The 9,703-nt window shown below is 48.8% G+C and overlaps 1 long non-coding RNA gene across 1 annotated transcript in view; it reads left to right on the top strand.

Moving 5' to 3' along the window:
• The first annotated feature begins 7,897 nt into the window (after positions 1-7,897).
• LOC110286455 overlaps positions 7,898-9,703 on the top strand; it is a 9,451-nt gene continuing 7,645 nt past the window's right edge. The window contains exon 1 of the long non-coding RNA XR_002377140.1: positions 7,898-7,983. This is a non-coding gene — a long non-coding RNA (uncharacterized LOC110286455). The remainder of the gene's footprint in view (positions 7,984-9,703) is intronic.

Genomic DNA, 9,703 nt, shown 5'->3' with positions numbered 1-9,703 from the left:
CACTCCCCCAAAGATGAGTCTACTCACTATGTTGACCTTCATTGGCTTATGTAGATTCTAATACAGAACACTCAGGTGCTCCGTCCCATCTGAGGGTACCAGGACATCTGTTCACTTTGTTCAACCTGTCAGTCGCTCTGTGAGGGTAAAGACCAGTCTCCTTGTCTCTCAGGAACCAGACCTTGGCACCGACAGAGATATCCAGGAGAAGCTGCCCTTAGAATGAAATCAGACCCATTCTGGCTGACACCTAAGAGTATAGCCCTAATCCCCATTCTCTTTGGAGTCAGAAAGGGGTCTAGCCTTGAGACTAACCCCCAGCCAATTCTGGTGCTCAAACCTGTGCCGTTGAGCATTAGAACGTCTCCAGTGGCTATTATTGCGGTTAGGCGAGTCTACGGCATTCTCTTCCTGTTACTTTCTCTGCTAGTGTCAGTAGCACAGCTTTTCACTGCTCTGCTTAGACACTAAGGTCTGTAGAGTATTGGAAAGAAGAGTTAGTCAAACTCTGGCCTGCTGCTGCTGCTGTGTGTGGGTGTGGGTGTGACCCTGGATAACTCAGTCCACCTTTCCAAATGAGTCTCCGGGTCCTATCAATAAAATGGGCTTGAGTAGCTGCCTTTTCTACAGTGAGTAAGATTAATAGATTTATAAGTAACCGGTGTATGTCCTGTTCTATACTTGACCTTCAGTGAGGAATAATTCTTTCTGTGGCCCCACTCTATAGTCCCAAGTCTGTCCCAGGCCTTCAGAAGGCTCTTTTGCTTCATCCTGCCTTCTGTTCAGGTTTTGCCCTGTGTTGTTTAGCATGGGATTATTTTATTCCCTGAGAGTGTCTACTACTCTCTTGAATCTCAAGAGAAGAAGCCTTTAGCCAGGGTGAGCTAGAGTAGAAGATAACCTGTTCTAAGAGTTCCCACGAGAGGATGCTGCATCTTAAGCTTCAGGTTGCAGGTGCCTGAAATCCTGGCTTCTCTAAGGCAGAGAACTGGTTCTCTCCTCTGCAGCTCCCAGTTTCCTGTCCACTCCTTCCCAGCCCACTGTCAGAAAAGGAAGAACAGCTGGTTCCCATCCTCAGAATAATAAGCTTGCCGTGCAAATCGTTTTCCAAAATCATTAGGCCACAAAGATCCTATTCAGCTGCAGTGTTTGCACCGGTCCCACCCTCATTTCCCTGCAAGATGGCCATTTAACAGAGAGCATGCACAGACGTACATCAAGACCCAGAGACCTCAGCTCACAGGTCTGTGCAGACTGTCCTAGAGCAAGAAACCCAGGAAGACAGACACCAAGGCTCAGGGACCAGTAGTATAGGAGGCATGTGGAATCTTTGCCCTTTCAGAATAGCCCTGAGCAGTGCCTAACAACAGGAGCAAAAACCAGATTGGCCTGAAGCATGCCAGGTGTCCAGCCCTGTGCCTAGGAGGAATGGATTGAATAAAAGCCTTCTCTTTGGGGAGGCTTGCTGCATTGTTGTGGAGACAGCACACAGCCACACGTTGGGGGGGGGGTAGGGGAGAGACAGACAGAAACAGACCAAGGTAAATTACACACGTGTTCTCAACAATGGTGCAGGACTTGTCTCTAGGCAGCACAACCTCTGAGTGCATATGGAGGGCTTTATTAAAGAAGGCAGATGCACACAGTGTTCTCTCCCTGGCCAACCCTGCCACAACTGTCCAAGACTTCGGGGAAGAGCCAGCTTCCTATCTTGGCTGCTGAGATTAATAGCCTTTGATAGCCTTAGGACCTCCGTACTGACCAATGTCTACCCTGGAGATTCCCCAGTAAAATGGCTCTGACTGCTTAGCCTCCCACTTAAGGATGTTTTGGTGCACACAGTGGGTAAGATGTTGGGGAGGCTGTCATCACTGAGCAATGTTCAAAGGGAGGAAGAGGAACCACCAATAGTCTTGAAATGCCTATTGGGGATGGTTGCAGGAACATTGTAGAATGCTTTGAAAACTAGAGATTGTTTGGCCATTTTCTAGGTGAAAAGCCTTGGTATAGTAGAAGCATGAGCAAGGGGTACAATTTCAGGAAGTGACTATATTCAGTGTCATCACCAACAACTTAACAAAAGCCACCACCACTGTTTTTCCCAGCAACAGTTTACACATTCATCTTACCATGATCACCAACAACCATCAACATTGACAGCCATGCAATTCCTACCCATCACCATCCCCTCTACTACTGTCTCTGGAATGGATTGACTTACTTATAGATGTAAAGGGCTAAAGTTGTAGCTGAGTGGCCAAGCCCTGGGTTAAATCTTTGCAGCAGGGATGGGGTGGGGTGGGATGGGGTGAGGGAGTTGGGGATGGAAGGGAAAGAGTAATTTAGCTTTCCCAGGTGTGTTGCTGTATACCTGTAATCGCAGCAGTCTGAAGGCACGGGCAGAAGAGCCATGGGTTTGACTTTTGAAGATCTAGTCTTAAAGAAAAAGGACATAATATATAAAACCAAGTATGATGGCACATATCTTAATCCCACCACTTGGGAGGCAGAGACAGGCAGATCTTGAGGCCAGCCTGGTCTACTGAGTGAGTTTCAGGACAGCCAAGGCTACACAGAGAAAGCCTATCTTTTTTTGTTTGTTTGTTTTGGTTTTTCGAGACAAGGTTTCTCTGTATAGCTGTGGCTGTCCTAGAACTCACTCTGTAGACTAGGCTGGCCTCAAACTCAGAAATCCGCTTGCCTCTGCCTCCCAAGTGCTGGGATTAAAGGTGTGCGCCACCACCACCCAGCGAGAAAGCCTATCTTGAAAAGCAAGCAAGCAAGCAAACAAACGATGATGATGATGACTATGATGAAAATGATGTAAAACAAAAAAATTAAAGCTAATATTACCCTTGTTCTCCATTTGATGAGAGTTGGTATATTTATCCCTTACTTCTAGTCAAAGGCTGATACACTAACATAGCTGTGTGTACTGGAACCCACCCCAAACAGTCTTCGTACCTGTCTAGCCATGGCCATGTGTGGGAACCCCTCTATTCAGGTTAGGTAGGGCCACAGCTCTGCCAAGGCCAAGGGTGCTCTGGGCCTGACATGGTTCAAGTTCTGGTTTTCTTGGTTGGTGTGGGAACTGCACCCATGACATCTCTTCAGTAAGCTGTCCCCACCAAAGCTAGCCATCCCACTAAAGGCCAGGAGAGGGCTAGTGAAAGGAGGCACACATGGAAAGGAAATGAAGAGAGTAGGCAGGGCAACGAGCTGTAGCTCAGGCCTGGGGGTGGCCATCCACGAAGCCTTGAAGTTTTCTTGCTCTCATGGCTCCCAGGAAGACTTGTGCCCACATGTCCATAGAGAGGAGGTGACTCATGCCAGGCTCCAGGGCAAGGTGTGAGAGGCAGCCTAGGACATGCCCTTCTGTCTCTCAAAGACTAATAGGGTGTGTGAGTATGTGAATGTGTTTGATGTGTGTGTGTGTGTGTGAGAGAGAGAGAGAGAGAGAGAGAGANAGAGAGAGAGAGAGAGAGAGAGAGACGGTGGGGGGTATGCATCTTTTGTTCTCTGAGAACATGCTCTCTAAGTGCTGGGATAGGGCAGGTCAGTTTTGGTCTGAGGAGCATATGGGCTCCAGCTTGCCCCTGCCTCCCCCCAAGAAAGTAATACAACCTGAAGGCACATTTTAGTACTCTTCTCTTCCCAGATAGCAACTCTGGCTTCTGCTCCTTGGCCTGCACCCCATCGATTCAGTTATGCACTAAGGCATGGCCATTCACTGTTTCTATGAATGGAAAGGGGCCTCGGGGATGCTTCGAGCCCTCGGGTACAAAGAGCTCCCTTCCTGTGTCTGCTGGATGCCAGTGAGAGCTCAGGCCAGGGCTGACTGTTAAATCCCCGACCTTACTGAGAAGATTCCTGTTTCAAAAGTGGGCAGAAGAGGAAATATCATTGGCCACGATTTGGTACTTAAATGAAGTATGGGTCAAGTGTGGATGGGGGTGGGGGTGTCGTGAAACAAATTCGCTAATAAAATGTTAAAGTGAAACACACACACACACACACACACACACACACACACACCCCGCAACAGCACATATGTGTGGAGCTGAAACCATACTTGCCAGTGGTCCCCACCCACAGATTCCTGATATTCCTTCTCAGACCATACAAACCACCCTTGTTCCCCACACCCTGTGCTCGCCTTCAGCTATTAGGACACAAGTAGAGGTTTTGGCACCAAGCAAAGCTGTGCTCTGGATGGATTCTGCCACTTCTTAGGTGTGTGCTCACAGGCAAGGTACCATTTTAGTCAAATGAGAGTGGGCACCCCCTTCCCTCCAGACTATTGGGGGGAGGGAGCTGCATGGGTAACGCCCCTTCCTTCCATACCTGGCACAGGAGGAGCACTCAGTCTGCTTGTGCCGCTACAGAGCTTTGAGTGTTGCTCCTTTGAGCCAAGGCTCATGAGTCTTTTTGGAAGAGAAAAGTGTCCCTTATTTGTCCTCCTATTTCTCACAAACAGTACTTCCTTAACCCACGGGACTTCTCCTTGGCTGTTCATCAATGTGCCTTGGCAAATGTGGGCCGATGTTCTGGATGGGCGGGGTACAGTAAGCTATTACCTCCTCGCATCTGGGGACAGAATTTTTATGCAGACAGCTCAGGATTTCATTAGTTTGCTTAGCTACCACGTCACACTGCTGGCTTCTGAGAAGTCTGTGGTCAACAGAAAGCCCTTGGTCTTTTTTGACACATAGTCTCATAACACCCTGTATTTGGGAAGCTGGGTTTTGAATCTTCAAGCAAGGTTTAACATATGCTCCTACTCAGTTTGATCTGGCTGACTGATTTGGGCTCCCTGGTTCCAGTCTATGGAGATCCCCCCCCCCCCAATTTTTTATTTTAACCTATTCGCTGTCCTTTGTGTCCAGAGCATGGAGTCTCTGGAGATTTAGTGGTGATCTGACTTTCTGTGGCCTCTTCCATATCACCAGCAACCTTCTGTGTAGGATGGTACAGAGGCCTGGGGCTCTCTGGAAGCTTCCAACCAACTCTGTCTTGGTTGACATCAGTCATGTCTCTTTACTTTGAGCTCTTCAGCAACTCACCACATCTAAGCAATGCCAGCTCACAAGAACACAGTGATAGTACTTGTCACAAGCTGTGCTAAACTCCAGACATAGCCACACAATAAAATGTTAGTGTAGTTACAAACGGGGCCGAGCTGGCCCAAACAAGAATCCACTACTTGGGGCTGGAGAGATGGTTCAGTGGTTAATAGCATTGACTGCTCTTCCAGTGGTCCTGAGTTTACTTCTCAGCAACCATCTGTAATAGGATCCGATGCCCTCTTCTGGTGTGTCTGAAGACAGCTACAGTGTACTCCTATACATAAAATAAATAAATCTACAAGCCATCTTGTCAGCCCTCCCATTTTATTTTATTTTGAGTCAAGGTTTTTCCTATATAGCCTAGAACTCACTCTGTAACCTAGGCTGGCCTCTAACTCTCTATCCTCCTGCCTCAGCCTCCCAACTGCTAGTATGTGCCTTTCTGAAACCCACATTGACTCCAGCATCACCCAGGTCCTGACTTACTAGCCTCTTTTTGCACCTTGGTACCCTCTTTCCTTAGAGACAGCTCTATCGGGGACAAAGGTCTTGGGGGAAGCTTTGGACCGTGCTTTCTTTCCCATCCCTGAGCTGCCAGCCAGCTTCTCCTCTGACCTTTCTTGGGATCATATATGTTCTAGCAACCTGACAGTGGCTCTCCCTATCTGTATATTTTCTTTGAGACAGTCTCTCCTCTCTCTGAAGCTCAAGCTGTCCACGAATTTACGTCAATCTTCTTGCCTTTGCCTGGAGTCATATGATTATGGGCATGAGCAACCATACCCCGCCTGTCTCTTGATTTCATTACTGTCTGACCTCTCGCAGTAATGATAAGCAGTTTGATGAAGCTTTCTCTTCAGACAGGGTCTTGCTATGTAACCCAAGCTGGTTTTTACTTCTATCCTCTGCCTCAGTTCCCTACTAGAATTGCATGTGTGTGCCAACACTCTTGATTTCGAGACATTTTTTCTTTCCATTTTATGTACACATATTTTCTCATACGTGTACACTGAGTTTTGATAAAAAACAGGACTATGCACACACACACACACACACACACACACACACACATTGTTTTTATTGTGGGTTGTAATGCAAAAACAAAATGGTTCAAAGTACTATTCTATAATCTAGTTGTTGGACTTTGTTTGATCCAGCCCCTTCTGCCCTTTGACCCTCGTTTCTCTTGATGGGGAAGTTGGATTGTAACCTCTCCTCCTGCATTCAAGGGGTATTTCAGGAAGCCCTTTGAACATAGAGATATGCTGTGTACACAAAAGCCACTGTGCATGCTGCACACACAGAACTTACCCCAGACGGTCTGCATAGAGGAGGCATCCTTTTAACGGTGCACGTTTCCCCTTCTTTCTCTTTCTTCCCTAGGAACTCACAGCCACCGCCATCCATCCGGATGACACCATGGTGTCTCTGTTGTGGGAATCACGGGCTACAAATGGGAACACTCAACTTGGAAGCTCCTAACGAGTTTCTAGAGGGCAGAAAATAAAGAATAGCATTCTGGATAGGATGTATATGGACTGCCTCCTTCTTGTCCAGGGACCTGATTAGGTTTCCCTTCCCTCCCCTTGCCTCCCCTCGCTCTCCTCTCACCTTCTTTTCTTTCTTCCTTTCCCATTCAACAGACAGATAGCTTGGAGAGGTACTGTAGTGAGTAGAGGGGTGTACACTGTACGGAGATACCTTGCAGAGGTAGTTGGCCCTTGGATGTGGACACACTGGTATCGGGGATCCTTCTCTCAAGTTTGTATCCACCTGGGCGGCAGAGACTTATTTCCCAGTAGCGCCAACCTCAGACACCTCATGTGTGAAATAGACCCGATGAACTCTTCCTTTGCGGAACCATAGTGAGGTACCTCTTAGCTGTCACATGGAAATGGCCAGTGCAAGAAAGAGCTAACTAGCCTGGTGTCACAGCTATTATCAGAACACTCAAAGCTTTGAGGCAGGAGGATTGCAAATTTTAGGCTAGCCTGGAATAAACAATGAAGCTTTGTCTCAGATGCCCCCACCCCCATCCAAAAGAAAAGAAAAAAGAAAAAAGAAAAGAAAAAGAAAAAGAAAAAGGAAAGAAAAGATGATGGCCCCTCTGCGCTCCTGGGAGCCCCTGCCCACACATTCCTAGTTTAGCCCCAGGGAAGCATAGGAGATCTGCCGACATGTGTAGATGTGCATGTCTGTGTGTGTGTGTGTGTGTGTGTGTGTGTGTGTGTGTGTGTGTGTGTGGTTTGTTTATATAAATGAAGGACGGTGCTTAAGGGGATCTGTTTCTAGCTTCCTTAGGGGAGAGGGCCCTCATCCACTTTCTTTTTCCAGGCCAACATTTCATCTCAAAACACAGGTACATTGTTTCTATTTTTGAGCTTTCGTTTCCACAACTGTCTTAACAGGCTCAGTGTCTGGTCTTTTGTGCCAAGACCCTGGGCAGAGAGTAGAAGTGAGTGAGCATGAGGCCACAGTACTGGCCCTTGGCCTCTGGCCCTCTGTGGGTGGGATTCCTGTGTGGCCTTGCCTCTGATCTAAGCACCTGAGGCTCCCAGAGAGACAGGAGGAGACCTGCTTAGGAGGGTGGGCTCCTGCTCCCACCCCCTAGCTGCCAAACAACCTTGAGGCAATATGTGTGGCCGGACAATCAGGCCCAGGCCTGGGAATAGCAGTGCAAGTTTACAGACTCAATCCCATTAGAGATGGAAGAGACCCAAGTTGGCCCATGGCCCCACTGGGTGGAGGGCAGCAAATGGCCAGTGGCTTGCCTGCTCCTTGGGAGGGGTCTGGGTAGGAGGCCAGTGCCTCAGCAAGATGGAGCTGACACTGAGGCCCTCTGCAGCTGGATGAGGCAGCGATCCAGGGTCCTGCTTCCTGGTGTAGCTAGCCTGCCTCTTCCAGCCCAGTTCCCAAGGTAGGAGTCTCTGCACTGACTGGCTAAGCTCTCCATTTCCCACCCCCATCCATCTTTTTTTCCCTGACCCTGGGCTTCCTGCTCCTCCTCTTCCTCATCCTTGAAGCCTACTTGGCTGTTTACACCTCAAAGATATTTGTAGATTGCTATCTCTGGAGGCTGTTGGCCTGACTCATCCCTGAGCCAAGCCCTGTCTGTTGGCTTCTTTAATCTTTCTCGCTCAGCCAATCCTTCCTCCCCTTTAATCGTTTGTTCTCTCTCCCTCTAAAAGCCCTACAGCAAGTCTGGCTCCCCACTTCTCCAAGCCTGCCTGGTCTTTTCTTGAAAATTCAAGGGAGCCCACATGCTACTGTCTCCCCACGTTGGACCCAGGGCAAAATGGCAAAGGCCACAGAGGCTTCTTCAAGGGCTTTTGGTCAGTAGTTGATAAGTGACACCCAAGATGAAAGTCCCTTTTGTTCTTCTAGGTTTCCCTTAGGAGACCAGGAGATGTCAGGGTGGACCTTGTCATTCCATTCCTGATCCTTCCCAACTCAGCCCATCTGTTCACGCATCCTCCTTGCTCTTCTTCTTGCACTGGCTCTGCTACTCTGTCCATCACTGTTCTTCTCTGCTCCCTTCCTCTGTCTCTGCCTCTTTCAATTGCACTACTAGTTTGGAAGGCACCACTCCCCCCCCCATTCCTACATGCTATAGAAGACAGTCTAATCCTGTGGGCAGGGCTCTCCAGAGAGAAAAAGGAGCCTTAGGTACAAGGACCTGGCCCAGGCTTTCCTCCAAGTCCAGAGAGGCAGAGGTGCAGATGGCTTCCTGATGGTGACAAGATGCTTAGGAGAGGAACGGGCCTGAGAGTCGGGCAGACTTGTTTGCATGGGAGGCTCATTTTATATATAGAAACAAAACCAGTCTCTGGGGATTTCCCACCTTTTAAATGTCTCTGTTCCCTGGAGCTCACATCTTGGTGTGTCCTGGCTTCATGCCTCTCTGAGCCACGGTGTCTCCACCTATGCAATGAAAAACACTTGGATTATAGGGCTTCGGAGGTTCTTCCAGCTGAACCTCTGTGTGACCCTATCAGACACTATCTTGGTCATGCCTCCCTGGAGGTCCCTGCTGGGGAAAGGGTGGTATCTCTGTGAAGCCTTGGGTATCAACATCCCTGGCCCTCAGGTTTTCTCATGGGCGTCTTGTTAGGAAAGGCTAAAGTCTGCCCAGAAAGAGAGCTGTGGGCCAGTGGCAGGCTCAGGCCTAGGGAGTGTGGCAGTAGCATAGCCCCTTCCCACCCATCTTCTCCCCTCTCTTCCTTTCCCTTTTCTCCTCCCATGCTCCTCCTCAGAAACACTCAGTGCCTCAGCAGCTAGCAGCTTTAAAGCCACACAGAGGGCAGGGCAGAGACCAAGGGAGAAAAGGACAGAGGGGGAAGACAGACAAGCAGAGACACCAAGGGAGGTAGAGACAATAAAGGACACATAGATAGGGATCTAGAGGACATGCTGGCAGAGAGGCAGACAGAAAGGGGTGGGTAGACAAGAAGAAAGGACAACGATTACACAGAGAGAGGGCAGGGAGAAACAGATGGGTTTCAAAGACCCAAAGGTGACTGAGCCAGGCATAAAGAGAGCCAAAGCAAAAAGACTGATAGAGGTAAGTTGGTGGTGACCTAGTCTGGGAAGGAAGGAAGGAAGGAAGGAAGGAAGGAAGGAAGGAAGGAAGGAAGGAA

Source organism: Mus caroli, chromosome X (assembly GCF_900094665.2).
Source record: "Mus caroli chromosome X, CAROLI_EIJ_v1.1, whole genome shotgun sequence".
Lineage (NCBI taxonomy): Eukaryota > Metazoa > Chordata > Mammalia > Rodentia > Muridae > Mus > Mus caroli.
The sequence above is the reverse complement of the archived record's forward strand: the minus strand, read 5'-3'. Positions and strand labels throughout refer to the sequence as shown.